The 21,586-nt window shown below is 53.4% G+C and overlaps 1 protein-coding gene across 37 annotated transcripts in view; it reads left to right on the plus strand.

Annotated features, from left to right (window-relative positions):
- CELF4 (CUGBP Elav-like family member 4) overlaps window positions 1-21,586 on the plus strand; it is a 320,371-nt gene that overhangs the window by 187,237 nt on the left and 111,548 nt on the right. The window lies entirely within an intron of this gene.

Here is a 21,586-nt window from a genome sequence, read left to right on the forward strand (position 1 = left end):
AATAGAATTGTAGACTCACAGGGAAATTGTAAAGTCGGGGGAATTTGTCCTTGGCCACCCCTATGGCCCTCTCCATGCCTGCCCCCTCCCCGGGCTCCTGGCCTCCCTTCTGTGGGGGTGGCCCAGCCCTGCAGAGCCACTGTCGGGCCAGACCCCACCTCCTGCAACCTAAGCAAGAAGCAAGGGGTGGCAGAGAAAGCACCTTCCGCTCCTGGGGTGGGCGTGGGGCGAGCAGTCCTGTCTCCTAGCCTCTGTCCGGGGAGTGCTGGTCTCCAGAGGAGGGGGTCCACCATGGGAAAAGAACTGGGGAGAGGGGACACCTGTGGGCAAGGTGAGTGGGAGCTGCCCTCTTTCATATCTTACAGTGAGGACCAGGGGTGTGACTATCTTCCCCTACCGAGCACGAGGCTCCTGGAAGCCCAGCCAGCCCCAACGTAGGGGTGCAGGGAGGAGGAGAAGGGCCCCGCTGGACTCAGGACCTCTGCTCTCCTGTTGCCTCCTCTGTGGCTCTGCTGTCCCCCTTCGTCCTCCATCTCCTTCTGAGAACACTGCCTATCCTCCCTTCCCGACCTTCCGTATGCCAGAAACCCACTTTCCTCCAGCAGCATCAGCCCCGCCCCAGGACGCATGCATCCTTCCCAGCAGGGTCCAAAGGGAACCAAGCGCACTCTAGAGGAGGGTTCTGCCTCTGACCCCAACCCCAAAGGCAGAGTTCGATTTGAGTAACTCAAGCCATGTCCCCAGGAACACACCTGTCTTCCCAAAAGCCCAGTCTCAAGCTTCTGGTCAGAAACCAGATCTGTGCACCTTCGTTTCATGTTCTCTGTGCTCTCTCATCAGCTTGTTCCCGGCCTCCCTCTCATTTCTAAGCCTCAGGAACGACCCCTCAGCTGGCACCAACCCAGCCTGCCCTGCATCTGGGGCCAGAGCATTACAGTCACCCAGGGAGCTGATGAGCAGCATCACATGCCTGGATCCCACAGACTGGTCTGAATTGATTTGTCTGGGAAGGGGGTTTTCTTCCTTCTTTTTCTTTTTTCTTGTTTTTCCTTGAAGCTCTCGGGAGGTTCTAAAATGCAGCCAGGGTTGGAATCCACTAAGACAGTTTTTTGGGTCGTGTAGACCTCAGGGTCCTGCAGAAGCAGGAGGCCATCCTCAGGCAGTCTTACCAGGCAGCAGATGGGCCCCTGCACCTGCCAGCCCTGCTCCACCAGCCTGGCCACTGCCTTCCTGCATCTCAGGATGCCTTTGTTTCCCTGGCTGCTCCCTTCTCCCCTTTTTCTCCCCACATCTCCTTTTTCTCTCATCCTTCTCCATTTCTTTCCACTTTCGTCTTACCTCTTCTCTTCCTTTTTCATTTCTCCTCCTTGCTTTAGATATCTTCCTCTGTCCTCCCTCCTCCACCTCCCCTTCCCCTCTCCCCTCCACTCTCACCTGTGCCCGCTCTCCCATCCCTGGATGCTCCCTGCTATGCCCCCTGCTGAAAGCAAAGACTCAGTATTAACCTAGGTGTACCCAGACGTAGGGAGGAGCTCTCCTGTGCTCTGCTTTCAAATTGAGCAGAGCTTCTCTAACGGAGCACATTGCAGAATTCATCCACTAGCATGAACTGAACTCCAGTTTATGATCCCAACCGTTGCCAGGCCAGAGGAAAACAGGGCCTACCCTCCTCCTGCACCCTGAAAGGTGAGCCTGGCAAGCACTGCAGGCTGCCTTGCAGGGGCCCCAGGGCCTTGCCTATTTTCCACCAAGGTGAGGCCAGACCCCAAGATTACTGCATTCTCCACCCAGAGCCCCAGGCTCCTGAGGATGATGGATTATGGCAGAACAGAAATGGAGGGGGGCCCTCCTGGGGTTCTCAAGCCCCCAGCACTGCAGACATGGAAGCCTTGAAGGCTAGAGGAAGACTGAGCTAGGACCAGAAGAGTGGGAGGAGTGGGGAGCACACCCAGGAGAAAGCAGAATTGCAGAAGAAAGCAAGAGGTGGGAATGGATGCAGGGTTTCCAGGGGCAGAGAAGTGGCCTGCCTGGGCTGCAGTGTCCCAGCTAGGGAGAGAAAACACCAAGGCAGGCAGGGGCTTGGAGCAGATTACAGAAGCCTCGTGTGCCAGGAGGGAGGTCTAAGCTCGATCTCCTGGGGCATAGGGAGGCAGAGGAAGGTAGGTGGCCTCTTGAAAGGTAGGTGGCCCAAGAGGGACATGGCCTGAAGAGGTGGGAGGCTGCCATTTGGGAAAGGGCTGGCCAGGCACTGCCCTTATAGAGAAAGGGTGAGGGCAGGTCAGGAAGAGAGAAGGTGAAGGCAGCCTGGGACGGATGCTTCCAGTGCCCCCTTCATTAAGAAGCCTGGCTCTGTTCCTGACAAACCTGCCCAGGAGCCTGTGCTCAGTAAAAGAAATTGATTACTTTCCATTGCAATTAACATCTGGTCCCGGGTCACATCGTTAGGATAATTTGTTACAGGAAAAGCAAAGGAACTAGTTACCCAGTAATAAAGTTCTTGTGGACCCAATTAAAATGGCCTCCTCCAGTCCATGGGGAGGGGCTGGAATGGGGAAGGCTCCCCAGGCCGGGGTCTGGGACCTGGGAGCACGGAGAGGGCAGTCATTAGAAGTAGATGCTTGGGAGTGGAAGAGTAGAGGAGTTGGCTGTAGCCGGACTGCATCACACACACACACTCAGGCCTCGAGCTCCCAGAGGCCAGGTGGGCAGTGGTACAGGATCCTGGTAGGAGCCAGGGCTATAGCTCAGACTCAGGTTCATGTCCTGCCTCTGCCATCTAAGGAAGCCTCTTCCTTCTCTGGGCCTCAATTTCCCTCTCTGCGGTCTGGGAATATTAAGTCTCCATCTCATAGGGGTGGGGAGTGTTACATAAGCTATAGGGACCAAGCTCTTGGACAATATCAGCATTGGAGGTCAGGAAAAACTGACTCTGGTGGGGTGATTCAGGCATTTATCCCCCGCCAGTGGGGGGCTCCCTAGGATGTGTCCCTGCCCCCTTGCTGAGGGAACCACCCCTGAAGGCCCCGTGGTGACCCAGCTGCTGCCCTGGTACTGGCCCTGAGAGCCGTCCAGCCGGCGTCATCGCTGACTTCCTTTGGTGTTCGTCAACCCCATCACTGAGCACTTTTGTAAACGCCCCCCTCCCACCACACAAAGTTACCTTTACAATTCATTTGTTTGCCAGGCAGGCAGATTTATGGCAGGTATCTGTATAAATATTTATACTCTGCGGCAAGGAGGTTTTGGAGGACGCATGAGCACACACACACACCCCTACGGGCTCTCATGCCCCCACCCCACCCTAGACATAGCTTCCCCTGCCCAAGCCAGCTGCAGCCAATGGAAGAGTAACTCTCACCCCACACACACACCCAACCTGAGGACACACATCACAGGCCAGACAGGCCGACACACCACAGGCAGTCCGCACGACACAGACAGAAACACACTTATGCATACACCATGCTCCAACTGCAAGAGTGCCTGCTCACCTGGGCCCTGTCCCAAGATTGGCCCTGAGCTACATGACCTCATAACCACCCACTGGCTCACTCCTCCCACCAGTTAGAGGATTGGAGGATGGGGCTGCAGCTCAAAGAGGCAGGGCCACCGGCCGGGATTAGGAAGCCGGTAAGAAACAGAGGGGAGATTTGAACTCACTGCTGGGTAAGGACAATGCTTATCCACTCTGTGCCTCCCTTCCGCAGGGGAAGGAACGAGGCAAGAAAGGACACAATGGTCTTCCTAAGGCTTTTCCATCAGAGACTGACTCAGAACAATGCCACCAAGTCTTCTGGAGTGCCTGAGAGTGCTCACCCTGTGCACACATGGTGGCCAGACCAGGGGAGCCTCTGTTTCTGCACACTGGCGTGTCATTGTCAGTCTGCCTATCGCCATCGCCAATATGCAGACCTGGCCACCCACAACAGGCAGTGAGCCCCTCAGTTGCCAGTGAAGTTACAGATCAGAGAGGAGTGGGCTCTCAGAAGGCTTCCAGAAGGGTAGGGAATGTGGATATCCCAGCCCCAGCTGTGGAAGGTCAGAGCCAGATGTCAGAGTGGAGATGAGCTATGTGAGCCCCCTCACCAGGCAGTGAGGACCACCCTGTGCACTGGCAAAGGGCAGTGCAGACCCCAAACTCGCTGGGGAAAGGCCTAAAGCCTCACCTCTGGCCTCTACAAATTAGTTGCATTAAGGCTTCAAAGGGCTGAACTAAAGGCACATGGTGAGGTCGATAGTGAAGAGGTGGAGACCTGCGGGGAACTTCTTGGCCCAAGCTGGGTCTGAGACACAGTAGCCACCTGTGATCTCAGCAGCTGGGCGGTGGAGCAGCCACCTTCCCGGCATGTGAATTGCTGTGGATTTCGGTGAAATGCCCACTCCAGTGCATCTCTCACCTCCTACATTATCCTTCAGATTTTTCATTTGGTGAGAGCTGATGTATGGTGGCTCCTCACTCCCCAATATTATTATTCGATTAAAGCACATCTTTAAGCCAGCAACTGTAGATCATCTGGCTGCTGGGAGTCCACAGGCAGCTTGACAGAGGCTGTGGCATTGGGAATGGGCCCTGTACCTGCCCACCTGGGCCTCTCATGTGCCTGGTGGGAGCACTCCCACGAGGGACCCCCATCCTCTGCACATCACTGGCACGATGCCCTGCCTGGACAGCCTCCCCAGACCCTCCGAGGCTGCTTTCCAGCCACTCCCACTGTTGGAGTCTGAAAACTGCTAGGGAGGTGTTGGGACACAGCCCACTCTAGAGCTGGGTAGCTCTGGGCACATTACTGACCCTCCCTGTGCCAGTTTCTTAATCTGTAAAATGGAGGTCCTAAGTGCTCCTCTCACAGGACTGTGGTGAAGATCAAGTGGGGAAATACACACACCTACTGGTCATCAGTAATGCTAACCATCACCATTGCCATTAGCATGTTCTTTGTTCCCAAGAAGTTTCCCAGGGAGCAGAGCCTCTGTCTTGAGCATGCCCAATGCCCCACCATTTAGGGTCTCAGGTAGGGATGGGCCAGGATGGGCTGTCTGTGGTCAAGCCAGGCAGGGTGTATGAGAGCCTGGCTGTCCCTTCCACCTCTGAAACAAGAAGGGCAGGGCTCTGGGCACATGGCTGGGCCTGTGAGACACCCTCAGTCGAGACCAACTTGCTGATGCCCTGATTGATGAGAACCAGCAGTGAGAAGGGGCCAGTCTTTGCCTGGTTCATGTTGCAGCTGGCAGTGGCATGGGACAGAGAGTAGAGTCAGTGGCCCCAGCTCTGCCACCACTTACCAGGGCGGCGTCCACTCTAGCCTCAGTCTCTCTGGGTTGCCTTGCTGTCTCACCTATAAAATGGGAATCACCGTTTCCCTGTATACCTTCCTGGCTTGTTGTGAGATGTAAGAGGAGTTACCAGGTAAAGGGAGTGTAAGGGTGTCGGTTGTTGAATGGAGTCTTCTTGGCTGAAATCTTTAATGATTGGGGCTCTTGCCCCTCCCCTGGCATATTCCTCACCCCAGCCCTCAACAGGTCACACTAATTCACATGCTCAGACAGGACCCTGCCCCACCCAGAGAACATGCTTCTCTTTCTAAGGCTCGGTTGTCTATGTTATTACTCTTACAACCTCCAACCGCACATTGAAAAGAAACCATGCACACATTAAGAAGAGTGTACTCAGAGCTGCTGAGCTGCACCCATGCCCAGGCTAGTCATGTGGCCTTTCTGGCCCGAGAACCTTGTTCTTCCCGGGCCCCTAAGTCAGGCATAAGCCTCAGTCACCCTTGTTGCCATCCCCAGCTGTTTTTATTCCATTCTGGGCCAGCTCTGTGGTCACACTCACAGGTGTAGCCAAGGGCCTTGTCTGCACCCTCCCAGCTCCTTTCTCAACAGCAAATAGTATTGCTCAAAGGGCTTCTCTAGAAACAGATCATGAGAAGTCCCACTCTTCAGTCTAAGGACATCTCTGGAAAGGAGGGATCTTTCTATCGGGGAGGTGCTGCTACAGTCCTGCAGAGGCGGTGCTGGGCAAGATGGCCACAAAGGGTTCATTTCTGCTCCAGGCTCCATGCATATCCCCTGAGGCCAGGATCCCTGTGCTTCTAGCCAGTCGTTAGGACCCAAGGACCCACAGAGCACCCTGGGGCCTTGGCCACCTGTGAACTGCTCCAGGCAGCTTGGTCCTGCCATAATCCACATAATTAATGACTTGGCTCAAGATAATGTTGGTTAGATTAACTGAATCTTCAGATGATTTAAAGCTGACGATGGTGCATCCCTTAGATGGCATAATAAGAATGCAACACCATCTCAGCAGATGGACATGATGGGTAGAATCCAACAAGACACAGTTCAATAGGGAGAAATACGGGGCCTTTCACTTGGGGCTAAGTATCTAAGTGCAGAGGCAGGGACAGGTGAAGGGATGGCTCAAACGCAGCTGCTATGCCCGCGGGCAAGTGCTTCTCCTGACAGCTCAATAGGAGGCTCCAGCAGCATTTGGCTGCCCCTGACAGAATTGCACTTGAGACTGCTTGAAGACATGTGTGATATTCAGGAGAAGGAGGTGTCAGTCAGTCTGCTCTTTGCTGTTCCAACCAGTTCTGGGAATAATTGAAGAACTGGGTTAAAATTACACAAAAACTAAGTTCAGAGGAGAGTGGTTAACACGCTGAAGGATTTTACTTGACACGTGACACATGGTCATGGAGCCAGCATTGTGAAGCTGAGCGGGGACCAACTAGGAAAAGGGTCACTCCAGGGTGGTCCTAAGGAAAAGGCTTGTTTCCTGTGGCTCCAAAGGGTGACAGGAGGGCCACCTGTGGAAAGTACCAGCAGTCAGATTTTAGGCAAACATTAAAATGGCGCTACTTTTCATTGCTATGCAAGTATGTAGCCACTGTCATAGGCAGATACACTGGATGCCTCAAAGCAGGGGTCATTAAGTAGGATTGTGGTCAGGACATATGGTGGCTGGATGGCCTCAAAGTTCCCTTGTAGAGACATCTGGGTTCTGTGCTTCCTACTGGGTCTGGAGAAATGCAGGGCACCTCCAGCCTGCCATACCCCTTCTAAGTGTAATGATTCTAGTAACACCCAAGACCAAGGTGGGAAAAGTGGAGCCCTCCATTTCTGAGCAGTAGAATGGATCTATGAGTAATGTAAGCCAGGGAAAATGGCCCCCACCCAGGCAGCCATCCTCTCCCCCTTCTCCTCAGGCTGGGGAAAGCAGGGCAACTAGTTCCTCAAGAGGAATAAAAGTACACTAAGGTCAGAGAACCTTTCTGGGATAGGACCTATTGGACTGGAAGCTGGGAACAGTCTGGGGATCTCTCTTGCTTCCTGGATTTCTCTGTCCCTGTCCCCGTGGTTTCAGGCTGTAGGTGCCTCTGCTTTAGAGGAACACTAGGTTGAGGCAAGCCAGAGGACTAGGCTGGGCTCTAAAAGCCTTTGCAGTGTCAGCTCAGCAGAGGCGAAGAGGGGAGCTTTGGCTTTCTGTAGTTTGCACAGCCCAAGGCCCCAGAGCCAGGAGGATACAGGCACGGCTCTCATGCAGAGGGCACAGTGCATGGGCACATTTCCTGGGCAGCATCTCTTGGGATCTGTTGTGCTGGCTGGGCACAGAGAGTATGAACACAGAGATGAGTGCATGGCCTGGCCTGGCTGGAACAGAAAGTGAATGGTGTTAGAGAAAGCAGTGATTCTATGAGAGTCACTGGGACCAACTGTGAATTCCAGGCTATAGGATTTAAAGTTAATCCTTTGGCACTGAGGAGCCATAGCATGTCTTTGAGCTGTTGAGTGGTGGAATCAAGTGCAGCCGTAGCACTATAAGGAACGACAGCAGAGATGGTGAAACGAGAGGAAGGAGCAATCCCAGAGTGTCTAAAGAATTGTAAATTATTTCAATGTGCCTGGCCCTTAAGTATACAAGGAGAGGGTGTGGACAGGATGCTGTTGAGGTTTCAGAAAACCCAGGAGCAATCCCTACATCCCTCACCCACCTGGGCAAAGGTGATATTTGGTCCCCAGAGTTCCTCCAAAGACCCAGAGAGCCAATCTTCTAGAAGCTACTGTAGCCACAGTGAATTGGGGGCAAGGAGGCACCTGGAGGCAAAGACTGGGAGAGGGTTTGGGTCCCAGTAGACCCTGGGAGAGAGCCCAGCCTCCCGCTGCCCCCCTGTACACTGCAGCGTTCTGGGAGAGATAGTTATAATTTCCATGTTTGGGTGTTGGGAGCCCCATGGTGGAGGCTGCAGATGAGTAAAGGAGACAGAGTTTTGGCCTTTAGGCTGCTGGGAGGGCCTGGGGGCAGGAGCTTTCCATCTTCCCGGGGAAGCATCTCAAAATGAACCTTACTCAGGCTTGCTCCTTCGTCCCCTCCCCATTCTGGAATCCACCTTAGAGCTGCCCAGGCAAGCACTCAGCCCCCAGGAGGCAGATGCCCTGGAGGTTTGCAGTGCCCATGTGGTCATGTGTGCAGGCTTGTATGCACCAGGAACACACATCTCCCCCAAACAGGGATGCCCAGGTGTTCACCCAGGTCCTCATGCTTGCACACAAATGGTGCATGCCCACCTGCACAGCCACAGGCACAGACTGTACAGGTGTGCGTGGGCAGCTCACTGGTGTGCACACAGGGCTGTTCCACAGGGACACAGGCTAGACAGACCTGGCTCATTCACTCGTGTGGAAGGGGAGGAGGATGCTATAGCTGCCCACTCCTTGCACGCTGAGGTGGCCCCAAACCCTGGGGTCAGGCTGGAAAAATGACTTTGCTGCCTGAAAGTGACAGAGGCTCACTGCCAACACAGAGAAGGAGGAAGTTTATGGCAGAAAATTGGATTTCAAATCAGACCAGGCCCCTGGGAAGAGGTTCAGTCAGAGACAGCAGCAGCCAAGACAGGACGGGACCTTGGCATGGGCAGTGGGAGGGGAGGCCAGCCAGGAACCAAGCAGGAGAGAGACAGTGCCCTCCCCACCTCTCCCTAGGGAGCCACCAGGCCCCTGCTATGTGCAGTCTCATCATTGTGGGGAGGATCAAGGTGGAGGGCCGACAGGCAACAAAGGCTGAAGAGAATTCCCCCTGAGCCATGGTCTAGAATAGGGAGACCGGCAGGGAGGAAGGAGGGATGGGGCTGAAGAGGGAGATGGGGTCAGATGGCGGATTCCTCCACATTGTGCTCCGAGGAAACCAAGCCTCACAAAGTTGGGCTGAGGGGCAGGGGAAGGCTGAGTTCTCACCTGAAGGACTGATGAATACTTGAATGAATGCCTGTATCCTGGGACATATATAGTGTTACCACGCCCAGGTCTCCTCCACTGATGGAGTCACCAAGACCCAAATGACCCACAGGCTGTGTTGGTGCTGGAACCTGGCTGTCTCTACCCAGGGCTGCTTCCCCTCCCACCTCCCCGGCCCAAGAGTCCTGGGCTGCACCGCACCATGCCCGCCTCCTCAGTAAACGCACCCTCCCCCTGACTCTGCTGGAAGACGGGCTGGGTGTGGGGGGTGTTAACACAGTGAAACAATTAACTGGAGTCACACAAAGGAAGGGTGGGGAGAGCGACACTCTTGGCAACGCAGCAGCGTTAGGAGAGATGGATGAACTTTCCCACTTCACCAGCACCACGGAGCTGACAGTAAATATCAGAGGTAATGATATTGACTTTAAGGTATTATGGCTCCAAATGTCACTTGTGCTTTCGTTCTCTTTCTCTCTTTAAAAAAAAGAAAAAGAAAAAAGAAAAAAACACAGTCTCCCCGACCTGATTTGCATTTTTCCTTCCTCCATTCCTCTGTTCCTACAGCTGGGAAGGTAGAGACCATCCTGCACGTTGCACCTTCCAGGGACCCAACACAAGAGCTCATTAGGAAAAGTCAACTGTGGCTTTCCTGTCGTTTTCATCCCAAGCATCTTATGCAGGACAAGAAAGGCCTTCCCAGACCATCCTTTCCCTCCGTCCTCCCCACCCCCATCCCTTTCCCAGCTCAGGAACCCACTGCAGCCTCCCAGGACTGGGAGAATCAAGCAGACTCAGGAGCCTACAGCTCCTGGCCCCAAACAAACTCCAGCAACATCTCCCCACTCCCCCATGTCTGCCTCCAGTCTGGCTGTTCCATCCTTCCCACCCCCTCTCTTTGACTAACACTGCTTCCTTTCTGTCCACCTGCCCCATGCTCTCCATCTCTCTCGTCACACCTCCTCCAGGTAGCCACCACCACCAACACCACCACCACCACTACCTGAGCCCTAGCTCCTCCTCTTCCTCCTGCAAACACCCTAGCACATGAACCCTGCAATGCCCCCTCCTAAGGTGGGTGCTGGTCCCATAGCTTGCCAAGTTTCTTCTCCCAAATCTCACCGCTAAAGCCAGGGTAAGGCTTCTGGGAGACCAGCCTCCCCAGTCTCCCGCTCCTTTTCAAGATGATCCCACAGAGCTTGGCTTTTTCAATGGTGTTTTCTGTAAATACCTCTTAAATGAGAAACCAAGAAGGAGCCACCAGAGGAGCTCCATGGGGCACGGGGAGATGGATGGAAGCAGAGAGAAGTGAAAAGGGTGGGATGGGAGTGGAAGGCTCCACCTAGACAGGGAGGCTCTGGGTGTAGTGGGAAAAATAGAAGCGTGGAAGTTAGACAGGTCTAAGATTCAAATCCAGGTGTTCTGTGATCGCAAGCATGCTACTTACCCTCTCCAAGCCCAGTCTTCTTGTCTTCCAACGATAGTGGCAATGCCTCCCTTCCCTGACCTTCCTTGCCTAATGGATATTAGGGGTTTCGTATACAGATGAGAAACTCCACCTTCTCCCAGGCTCCATCTCCATGGGGACCAAGCCTCAGGTCCTACTGAGCAGGGAGAGGACCAGACAAGGGCCCCAAACCAGAGTGTGGGGAAAAATGGGGTCTGAGTCAGGCACACTGCATCCCCTGCACCTCCCCTGACAAGATGAGCCACCCACCTCTCAGCCTCAGTACTTTGTTTGCAAAAATGGAATAGGGGCCATCCTGTGGGACTTGTGTAAGGTTTGGAGCTGGCAAGTGGAGATGAGAAGCGAGGGCCTGGACACAGGACAGCTGACATCTGGGTGTGACTTGAGTGTCTTTGTGGATGTTATGCATAACTACAGTGACAATGAAGACCTGGCCGCACTGCTGCTCTGTGCTATAGCAGCTTTCTGGGTCTGCGCTATAGCTGTTGCAGCCCCAGCCCTACCCTGTTGAGTGCCTCAAGATCTGGTCTGGGGAAGCAGAGACCATCCTCCTCAGCATGGTGTACGCAGGGAAGAACATGGTGATAGATACTGCCTCTCCTTCTTAAACATCTCCAGTGACAGAGATCATGGCCTTTTCAAGATGTTCTATTCCATGGTCAGTCTTAAGAGCTAGAAAGTTCTTCCTTAGGCTGAGCTAAAGCCTGCCTCCCTCTAAATTCCTACTGAAACTTCCAGGTCATATTCACACAAATCACTGTCAATAGGGGTCCCTTGTTCCTGATCACTCAATTGATTATTTGGGCCCAGAGGCAGGATTTTACTATTGTTCATGTAAAGTATGAACACTGTGTCCATATTGTACTATGTCCATCATCTTTCAAGAGTTGATCTGGTGTCCGGCTGTCGACTTAGTTTTTAAATTTGCCCCATCCCAGGCCGGGTGTGATGGTTCACGCCTGTAATCCCAGGACTTTGGGAGGCCAAGGCAGGAGTTTGAGACCAGTCTGACCAACATGGGGAAACCCAGTCTCTACTAAAAATACAAAAATTAGCCAGGCTTGGTGGTGGGTGCCTATAATTCCAACTATTTGGGAGGTTGAGGCAGGAGAATCGCTTGAACCCAAGAGGCAGAAGTTGCAGTGAGCCGAGATCGCACCATTGCACTACAGCCTGGGCGACAGAGCGAGACTCCGTCTCAAAAAAAAAAAAAAAAAAAAAAAAATTGCCCCATTCGCCTTCAGGGATCTGTGAAGAAATTCTGTCTCCTCTGCCTCATCCAGGTCCCTCCTCCCGACCCTTGGCTCCTAGCCTCAATTCACAGGGGGTGGGCGACATGCTTCTCCCTTTGAATGAGGTTTCATTACATTCACTCCATCGGGCTTGGTAGAAGGGTGTTTAGAAAGGGCTCAATCAACTCTCCATTGCCCAACTTTGAGGGTGCTTGAGACCCACACTGCTATCTTCCGTGGTCTACTCTCCCGCTCAAGAATCTGCAGCTGCTGCCTGTTGTCTTTGTGTTGAGCCTTCAAGGCCCTTAGTATTCTAGCCTTACTCTTCCTCTCCCTTTAAAGTCCCTTTTGCTCAGCACCCACCCCTTACTTCAGTAAAATCATTCTCTGCTGTTTCCCATCCTATCCTATAAATCATTCTCCTGGCAACCTCTCCCATCATTGCTGTCTTCCCAAATCTTCCTCCTCCTGTAAGACCCAGCCAGATTCCTACCACCCTAGGAGACTTTTTGTAACTGCCGTGGTCCCTGCTGACCTTCCGTCTCTCCTGCCTCCTCTAGCACCCGTTGTCTGCCCATCTTGGGCTCCACAGTCACTGCTACAGCCTTCCCTGCCCCTCCCTCCAGTCTATAGAGGGTGGAGGTTCTGTCTTCTGTTCTTTCTATCTTCCCATACCCCATCACTGAACTGCGTAGAAATCATCCATATTTAGCTTTGGAATACCTTATGATGAGACCATTTGAGTTTTGTTCTACTTATGAGCAGTCCGTTTCTCTTCCTAGTTATAAGTTCTTTAGGCTCAACCAAAAATGACTGGGCAAATCCTCTCCATGGACTGCGCAGACACCTGGGCCTAGTGGATAGTGAGCGCTGCTGAGTTCACGGTCCCCAGGGAGATGGAGCCCCAAGAGAAACCCCATCCAGGCTCATGGTTGTAGACCACAGTCACGCCTCTAGACCACAGCCTGGAGCCTGGAGCCCGAGTGCTGGTTCCTCATATTACTGTCTTGGGATCCTTGTGTTCCATGCTCTCTTCCCCAGCCCTGGCCTGAGTGCCTGACATTCCAGCATGTGTTCTAGAGCCCAGGCTGGGAATGTGGCCAATTCCTGAGGTGGCTGCCAGGGAGAAGTGAAAGGACACTTGTCATTTCTCTTGCCCCAGGAAAAGGACCTTGGGTTGAGAAACAGAGCAAAAACCAAAAACATTATGTCTGTAAAGAAGCTGGTGGTAAGGGGAGAGGAGAGACAGGAGTGCAGGAAGGAGAGAGGAAGGCCAGCAAGGGACGGGGCACGTGCACCCACTGACTGCTCCCCAAGCCTAAGTGCAAACAGAAGCTCCTATCGTGCCTCATTGGAAATCCCCTGGAAACATTCCCATTTAAAGGAATCCAAGGACGAAGTATTGCATAGAACAAAGACCTCCACCAGGAAAAGAGGCTGTGCCCCTCTTACTTTTTCAGGTCTCTCCCCAGAGGGCCTCCGGGTCTTAGAAGCAATAGGTTCCTGGAGACACAGTGACAGATGTGGTCCCAGTCAGTACACACCACTAGCTGCCTCATTGCAGATAGATGGGTGCATCAAGGACCAGGCAGAGGAGGCCAGAGAGTGCCCAGGATCCTGAGCATAAGACGGGCTGGAGTGGGGCAGAGAAAGGCACAGAGTGGGGAGGGAGGGGCACGTGCATGCAGGGGACCAGGCACTGTCCAGGGCGCATGCTCAAAGGTCCAGCCAACTGCAGGACAGCAAGCTCAGAGCCTGCAATCCCAGTTATGAAGAAGCCATGCTAAATAACATGCTTTAATTAACCAAGGATCATTCAGGTCACTGAAAACCTGTACCCTGTGACACCAAAATCTTACCATTCTTTCTATCATCCTCCTGTAAGTTAGGTGGCTGGCAGCTGACAAGTTCTACTTCTACTAGCATAACTCTCTAGTGACATCTGCCACCTGCCACCCCTCACTGTGTCCTTGTGTCCCAATTTTGTGTACTAGGACCCCACAGCATCAATAGGGTTAGAATTCTGCCTAAAGTAAGAGTTAGATACCTGGAAAAATGTTTTCTACTTTCCTATTTCTTTTCTTTTTTTTGTTGTTTTTTGTTTTTTGTTTGTTTGTTTGTTTGTTTGAGACGGAGTCTCCCTCTGTTGCCCAAGCAGGAGTGCAGTGGCGCGGTCTCGGCTCACTGCAAGCTCCGCCTCCTGGGTTCACGCCATTCTCCTGCCTCAGCCGGGCCTACAGGCACCCACCACCACGCCCGGCTAATTTTTTTTGTATTTTAGTAGAGACGGGGTTTCACCATGTTAGCCAGGATGGTCGCAATCTCCTGACCTCGTGATTCTCGGCCTCTCAAAGTGCTGGGATTACAGGCGTGAGCCACCGTGCCCGGCCTCCTATTTCTTGTCTGTGTCCTGGTAGGTGATAAATTTCTGTACCTGAAAATATTGCCTGGATGGGAAGTTCCCTTCCTCTGTGGGGAGGCTACTAATGGGATTTTTTTTTTTAGCGTGAAAGCCTACTCAGCACCTCCTAACCTCTCCCACCCTCGTCCCCTCCCCACACAGCCCCCAAGACCCTCCCAGCAGGCCCTATAGTGCACCTGGAGGGTCTTTGCTCTGGTGGCTGCTCAGCCAGGCACCTGGGGTGAATTCTCTGCAGGGGTGTGCCCAAGACAGAGAGGGAGAAGAGAGAGTGGGAGAAATGAGTTTCAGGGAGAATCAGAGGACAAAAGCAAGGAAGAAACCAGAAGAATCTAGAGAGACCCTGCTGTGTGCCTGGGTCCTTCCTGTTATCTCCTGAGGGGCCTGAGAGGGAATAGTGTTTCTCTGGTCCAGATGGAGAAGCTGCCCAAACCAACACCTGACCACCTGACCCCTGAACTGAGGTGTGCAAATGTGTAGAGCAGATTTGTGAGAATGAGATGGGAGGGAGGCCCTGGGAGGCAGCAGATTGGCAGGGAGAGCCGAGCTGAGATCAGGTGACTGGCAAGAGATGGAGGGAAAGGCCACAGTTGACACAGCATGGGGAGGAAGGTTCAGAGAGTTCAGCATGGGCAGGGCAGCCAGCGGGCGCCCCAGGGGCCTGTTCGAGCTAGGGTACCCACAGAGAAGTCCAGAGCAAGCCTGCTCCCCAGACTGCAGCAGTCCCACGGCCCTCCCTGTGTCCTGGCAGAAGGGTGCCCAGCCCGGCAGAGTCTGCACTGTGCTCTCTGACCATACCCAGTCTGTGCCCCAGCCCCCCAAACCCTGTCCTCATCCCACTTTGTCCTAGGAGCCCCAAAGCTGGCCAGCCCCAGGCCCGGAGCTAACAGGGCTACAGAATCGCCAGTCCCAGAAGAGGTGGAGCTGCCTCCCAGGCTTGGCCTTGACCTTCGGCTGCCGCCGGGGAGTGGTGCGTCTGCAACCCTGACTTGATTAACATTTAAATGCCATTTGGTGAGAGGAGGAGGAGGAGCGGGGCTGGAACAAACAAACCTCGGAGCTGGAGTTGGAGCTGGAGCTAAAGCTGGTCAGGGTGTCTGGGCTGAGGAGCCTGCACCTCAGAAGCCAAGTTGAAGATCTGTACGTGTCCCTGGGGGTCAGGGTGATGGCAGGGCTGGGGATGTGGCCAGGCTGCCTGCCCCTCCTCACAGGCCTCGTCCCCTGATCTGCCCTGGGCCTTTTGCTCATTTCACCAAGACTGAGGGACAGCCTCCATCAGCACGGGCCGGACCCCAGGATCCAGGTGAAGGTCGGACCACAGGGCTCCTCTGACCGTCTGCTTCCTGCTCCAGCAGCCTCTTGGCCTGGCCTCAGTGCCCCTGGGTACCCTCTGAAGCTGCCTTTGGTCTTCCCTCCTGCCTTTCTCTTCCCGGTGCTCTCAAGCGCTGGGAAGGAATCCTCCGCCCCCTCCCTAACGCCTTCCCAGCAGGGGCTGCCACTAGAACAGCTCTAATGGGCCAGGTTGCTCCCCTGGCTGGGCATCTCCAAGGGTAGTCTTCCCATTGAGGCTGGAGCAAAGGCTTTAAAAGCCACTTAAAATATCCTTGATGAGCAGGCGTGACCCCTTAGGAGGGAAAGAGGCCGGAATAAAGCTGAGGGGAGCTGCAGGGCAAGTCCGCCTCCCCACCTCCACACTTGGGTGGGTCCCAGGCACTGCTCCAGGCCACACCCTGGAGCCGAGTAGGGGTGCAACTGTAAACGAGGCGGCTAATTTTGTTAACAGCCAAGGCTCTTAATTTGCATATTCAGGAGGAGTGCTGTCTTCGGAAGTCGTTAACACAAAAGTCTAAATAACTTCGCTAATGGGGCGGCTGCAGGCGGTTACCCCAGGCTTGCCAGCCTGGCCAGCCTGCCAAACCCCACCCCAGCTTCCCTGGAGGAACAGGAACCGGTCAGGCAGCTGGATGCATTGGACAGAGCTACGATGAGCCACAGGCACAACCAAAAACCCCATTTAGCAACTTTGATCCTGGTGCGTCTTTAACTCTCCACACCCGAGGTTAGCTCTTGGTTTAACTCTGCCCTTTGGGTTGATATGTTTGCTGAGCTAGATCCAGGGCAGAAAATGCAACACTTGCAAAGATCAACACCCTTGTGGAAACTCAAAAGTACCTGTACAAATGACAACTGGCTTTCCTATATGAATGGCCTTCACAAGCAGAATTGTCAAGGCTTAATATATGTCCAGCATTGCTGGGGGCCCCAACACGAGTGGGAAGGGGCAGGGCTGCTAAAAGTAACTAGAGTTTAATGAACACCTACTACGGGCCATGCCTGTGCTAGGTCTTGTTTTATAATATGTGCCTTCCTTGATCCTCACAACCCCATAAAGACAAAGATAACAAGATAAAAGGCTCATATGTAAATAAACCCCACTTTGGAGACCCAGCAAGGGTGAGGGATTTTGTCGCGATCACATAGCTCCATGCATTAGAACTGAGATTCAATTATGGGCGTGTCTGGCTCCAAATCCCAGACAGTTCCCCCTCTGTCCCCCTGGTGGTCCTCCTGAACTCACCCACACATCTGCAGGTGCCTGCACAGAACCCAAATGTCAAGCCAGCAGAGGAGCCTTCCCTGCCCAGAAGAACTCTGCAGGCATGAAGAGCATAGCCCCGCAACAAGACTGCCTGCCTCCAGAAAGGCTCACAGCAGATCAGTGCATAGCTCACAGCAAGTGATTTCACGTATCTGGGCCTCAGTTTCCTCATCTGTCCTCATTTTGGGGATGATATCGGTAGTACTGCCCTGCTTGTCATGTGAAGGGCGAGAAGGGGGCCTGGCACACAGTAAGTGCTCACTTGTGTTGTTAACTGGGGATCCCCCCACTCAGGGGTCCACTTGAAGGGCTGTGCAGAAGGCCTTGCTCACAGGTTGTGTTCAGCAGCCTGGTTCCTGTGCAGCCGGTGGGTGCCAGTGTCAGGGGAGGTCCCTGGCCCAGCAGTGATAAAGTGGTGCTTACCCAGAGCCCTCAGGTCTCTGGGGCCCTCTGAGACTCCATCCCTGGATCAGATGTTTAGTGTCCATGGTGGTGGTGGCCAGAGATTGCAGAGGGGCCTTAAGCAGGCAAAGCTGAGCAACCAGAAACAGGCAGCTGCAGGTTAAAAGACAACAACTGCCGGGCACGGTGGCTCATGCCTGCAATCCCAGCACTTCGTGAGGCCAAGGTGGGTGGATTGCCTGAGGTCAGGAGTTTGAGACCAGTCTGGCCAACATGGTGAAACCCTGTCTCTACCAAAAATACAAAAAAAAAATTAGCTGGGCATGGTGGTGTGTGCCTGTAATCCCCGTTACTCAGGAGGCTGAGGCACGGGAATTGCTTGAACCGGGGAAGTGGAGGTTGCAGTGAGCCGAGATTGCTCTACTCTATTCCAGCCTGGGCGACAGAGCAAGATTCCATCTCAAAAAAAAAAAAAAAGGCTGGGCGCAATGGCTCACGCCTGTAATCTCAGTACTTTGGGAGGCCGAGGCGGGCAGATCACGAGGTCAGGAGATTGAGACCATCCTGGCTAACACGGTGAAACCCCGACTCTACTAAAAATACAAAAATTAGGCATGGTAGCACACACCTGTAGTCCCAGCTACTTGGGAGGCTGAGACAGGAGAATGGCAACAACTTCCCGGGCACAGAGGGTTCATGCTTATGACTCCAGCACTCTGGGAGGCCAAGGCATGAGTATCATTTGAGGCTAGAAGTGTAGGAGTGTAAGACCAGCCTAGGCAACATAGCGAGACCCTGTCTCTACAAAAAATTAAAAATTAGCCAGGCCTGGTGGTACGCAGTCCCAGCTATTTGGGAGGCTGTGGAGGGAGGATCATTTGAGCCTAGGAGTTTGAGACTACAGTGATTTATAATCCCGCCACTGCACTCAGCCTGGACCACAGAGTGAGACCCTGGCTCAAAAATAAATAACTAAAAAGGCAACAAATGATGGCCCGGCTGGAATCCAGATGGCCCAGCACTGCTCAGCTCCACATCCAGAGGTGACCACTGACCAGCCCTTCTTCAGCACCTCTGAGACCCTCTCACATGGGCTAAGTCTTCAGGGTGCCTGACCTGCCTTTTGCTTATTCCTTTGCCAGACCCCCCTCTCACCCTTCACATGACATCACCCTTTCACTTACCTGACAGGTTTTTTTTTTTTTTTTTTTTTTAAGACAGTCTTCCTCTGTCACCCAGGCTGGAGTACAGTGGGGCGATCTTGGCTCACTGCAACCTCCACCTCCTGAGTTCAAGCAATTCTGCCTCAGCCTCCCAAGTAGCTGGGATTACAGGTATACGCCACCACACCCAGCTAATTTTTGTATTTTTAGTAGAGATGGGGTTTCACCATGTTGGCCAGGCTGGTCTCGACCTCTTGACCTCATGATCCACCCACCTCGGTCTCCTAAAGTGCTGGGATTACAGGCATGAACCACTGTGTCCAGCCTCTTGACAGGTCTTTGCTGAACTCCTACTCTGTGTCAGGCCACAGGGAACAAGTCCGGCACACTGTGTGCCCTCTTGGAGCCTGCAGTCCTGCAACCTGAGGGAGGGACTGCAGTCTACGCGCCTTCATGTGTGCGCCTGCATCCTGCTTCTGTGCTGACCTTGAGCGAAGACTCAGAGCCAGGTGTAAAGCATCTGGACTAATTCAGGAGAACACAGACAGGGCAGGGTGGCCTTGTCTTGGGGGTTCCTGCCTCCCTGCCAGCCTTACCCCAAACCCCTACGCATTCATGTCCTGCTGCGGCCACATTGCACACAGTGTCTCACCCTCTGTATTAGTCCGTTTTCACGCTGCTGATAAAGAGACACTCGAGCCTGGGCAATTTACAAAGGAAAGTATAATGGAGAACTCACAGTTCCACGTGGCTGGGGAAGCCTCGCAATCATGGCAGAAGGCAAGGAGAAGCAAGTCACGTCTTTTGCGAGTGGCAGCAGGCAAAGAGGGAGCTGTGCAGGAAAAATCCCATTCTTAAAACTGCCAGATCTTGTGAGACTTACTCACTATCATGAGAACAGCACAGGAATGACTTGCCCCCATGATTCAGTTACCTCCCACCAGGTCCCTCCCACAACATGTGGGAATTCAAGGTGAGATTTGAGTAGGGACACAGCCAAACCATTTCATTCCACCCCTGGCCCCTCCCAAATCTTATGTCCTCACATTTCAAAACCAATCATGTCTTCCCAACAGTCCCCCAAAGTTTTAACTCATTTCAGCATTAACTCAAAAGCCCTCAGTCCAAAGTCTCACCTGAGACAAGGCAAGTGCCTTCGGCCTGTGAGCCTGTAAAATCAAAAGCAAGTTAGCTACTTCCTAAATACAGTGGGGGTACAGGCATTGGGTAAATGCGGCCATTCCAAATGGGAGAAATTGACCAAAACAAAGGTGCTACAGGCCCCACACAAGTCCAAAATCCAGTGGGACAGTCAAATCTTAGAGCTCCAAAATGATCTCCTTTGACTCCATGTCTCATATCCAGGTCACACTGATGCAAGAGGTAGGTTTCCATGGTCTTGGGCAACTCCGCCCCTGTGGCTTTGCAGGGTACAGCCTCCCTTCTGGCTGCTTTCACAGGCTAGTGTTGAGTGTCTGTGGCTTTTCCAGGCACACTGTGCAAGCTGTCGGTGGATCTACCTTTCTGGGGTCTGGAGGATGGTGGCCTTCTTCTCACAGCTTCACTAGACAGTGCCCAAGTGGGGATTCTGTGTGGAGGCTCTGACCCCACATTTCCCTTTTGCACTGCCCTAGCAGGGGTTCTCCATGAGGACCCCATCCCTACAGCAAACTTCTGCCTGGGCATCCATGCATTTCCATACATCTTCTGAAATCTTGGCAGAGGTTCCCAAACCTCAATTCTTGACTTCTGTGCACTCACAGGCTCGCCACAACATGGAAGCTCCAAGGCTTGTAGCTTGCGCCCTCTGAAGCCATAGCCTGAGCTGTACGTTGGCCCCTTTCAGCCCCAGCTGGAGCCACTAGCATGCAGGGTGGGGACACAGCCAAACCATATCATCCTCCTTGCCTTTGCGCTTACTGTTCCCTCCACCTGGAATGTGCTCAGACCTTCACACAGGCCTGCGGGCTCCAAGCTCAAGCCTCAGCTCCTCTGGGAACTTTTGCTGATGCTGCTAGATCTTCTTCCAAGTCTCCCACTGGGTTTTGTACAAACCTATGTAGTCTCCATGGGCATTTCAGGCTAAAAGGCATGGGTGTGACCCAGTGAAGCGAGTGGTGGAACCTGGGGCAGGTGGAAGAATGGGTAGGAGAGGGGCTGGAGGCAGCTTGGGCCTGGGATCCTGCAAAAGGGGCAGAGTGCAGGCCTCTGGGAGAGGAAGAGTGTAGGAAGAAGTCCCAGGGGAGGCTGCAGAGAAGTGTGGGGCATGGACACCTGAGGCTGAGCAAGGTGCCGAGTGCCTGGCATGAACCCGGGCTGCCGGTGGAGAGCTCTGGGTCGAGGTCAGATAGACCAAGTTCAGAAGGCAGCCTAGCTGAGGACTCAGGCAAGTTACTGAAGCTCACTGCATGCCATGTGCCTATCCTTTACTAGCTTTGGGGATTATTGAGAGGATGTGGCCAAAAACAGATGTCAAGCATAGCCACTGCCAGCCCAGGGAGGGGTCCTTCGTTGATGTTGGTCCCTGCAAACACTGGGGTCCTCCGTGTGCCCAGGGACCTGCATCCACTTCTCCCTCTTTACTCTCTGCGCCTCTGACCTTCCCAGCACTGGCCTTCCCAGCACCTCTGGTCTTCCCAGCACAAATGACCTTCCCAGCACCTCTGAACTTCCCATCACCTCTGGCCTTCCCAGCACCTCTGGCCTTCCCAGCACCTCTGGCCTTCCCACCACCTCTGGCCTTCCCAGCACCTCTGGCCTTCCCAGCACCTCTTTCATGTTCTTGTCTTTCTGGGCTGCCATTCCGCACCCCACCGTTCTCTCTCTTTGCTGCCGCCCCTCCCGCAACCCTTTTGTCACTCTCCCTTCAATTACTATAACACAGAATAGAAGAATATTTTATTTGGTGTCTTTATTAAATCAAGTTTTATGTTCACTGTTTTTCATTTTAAAAGTGGACAAGTGCCACACACTATTTTTTCTTACTAAAAAGCAAAAACTCAACAGAGTGGCTTTGATGGGCCCATGGTGGTTCTGTCCATTGGTCAGTGGTTCTTAATAGAAAATGGA

The sequence above is a fragment of the Trachypithecus francoisi genome, unplaced genomic scaffold (genome assembly GCF_009764315.1).
Source record: "Trachypithecus francoisi isolate TF-2019V2 unplaced genomic scaffold, Tfra_2.0 Lachesis_group19, whole genome shotgun sequence".
Taxonomy (NCBI): domain Eukaryota; kingdom Metazoa; phylum Chordata; class Mammalia; order Primates; family Cercopithecidae; genus Trachypithecus; species Trachypithecus francoisi.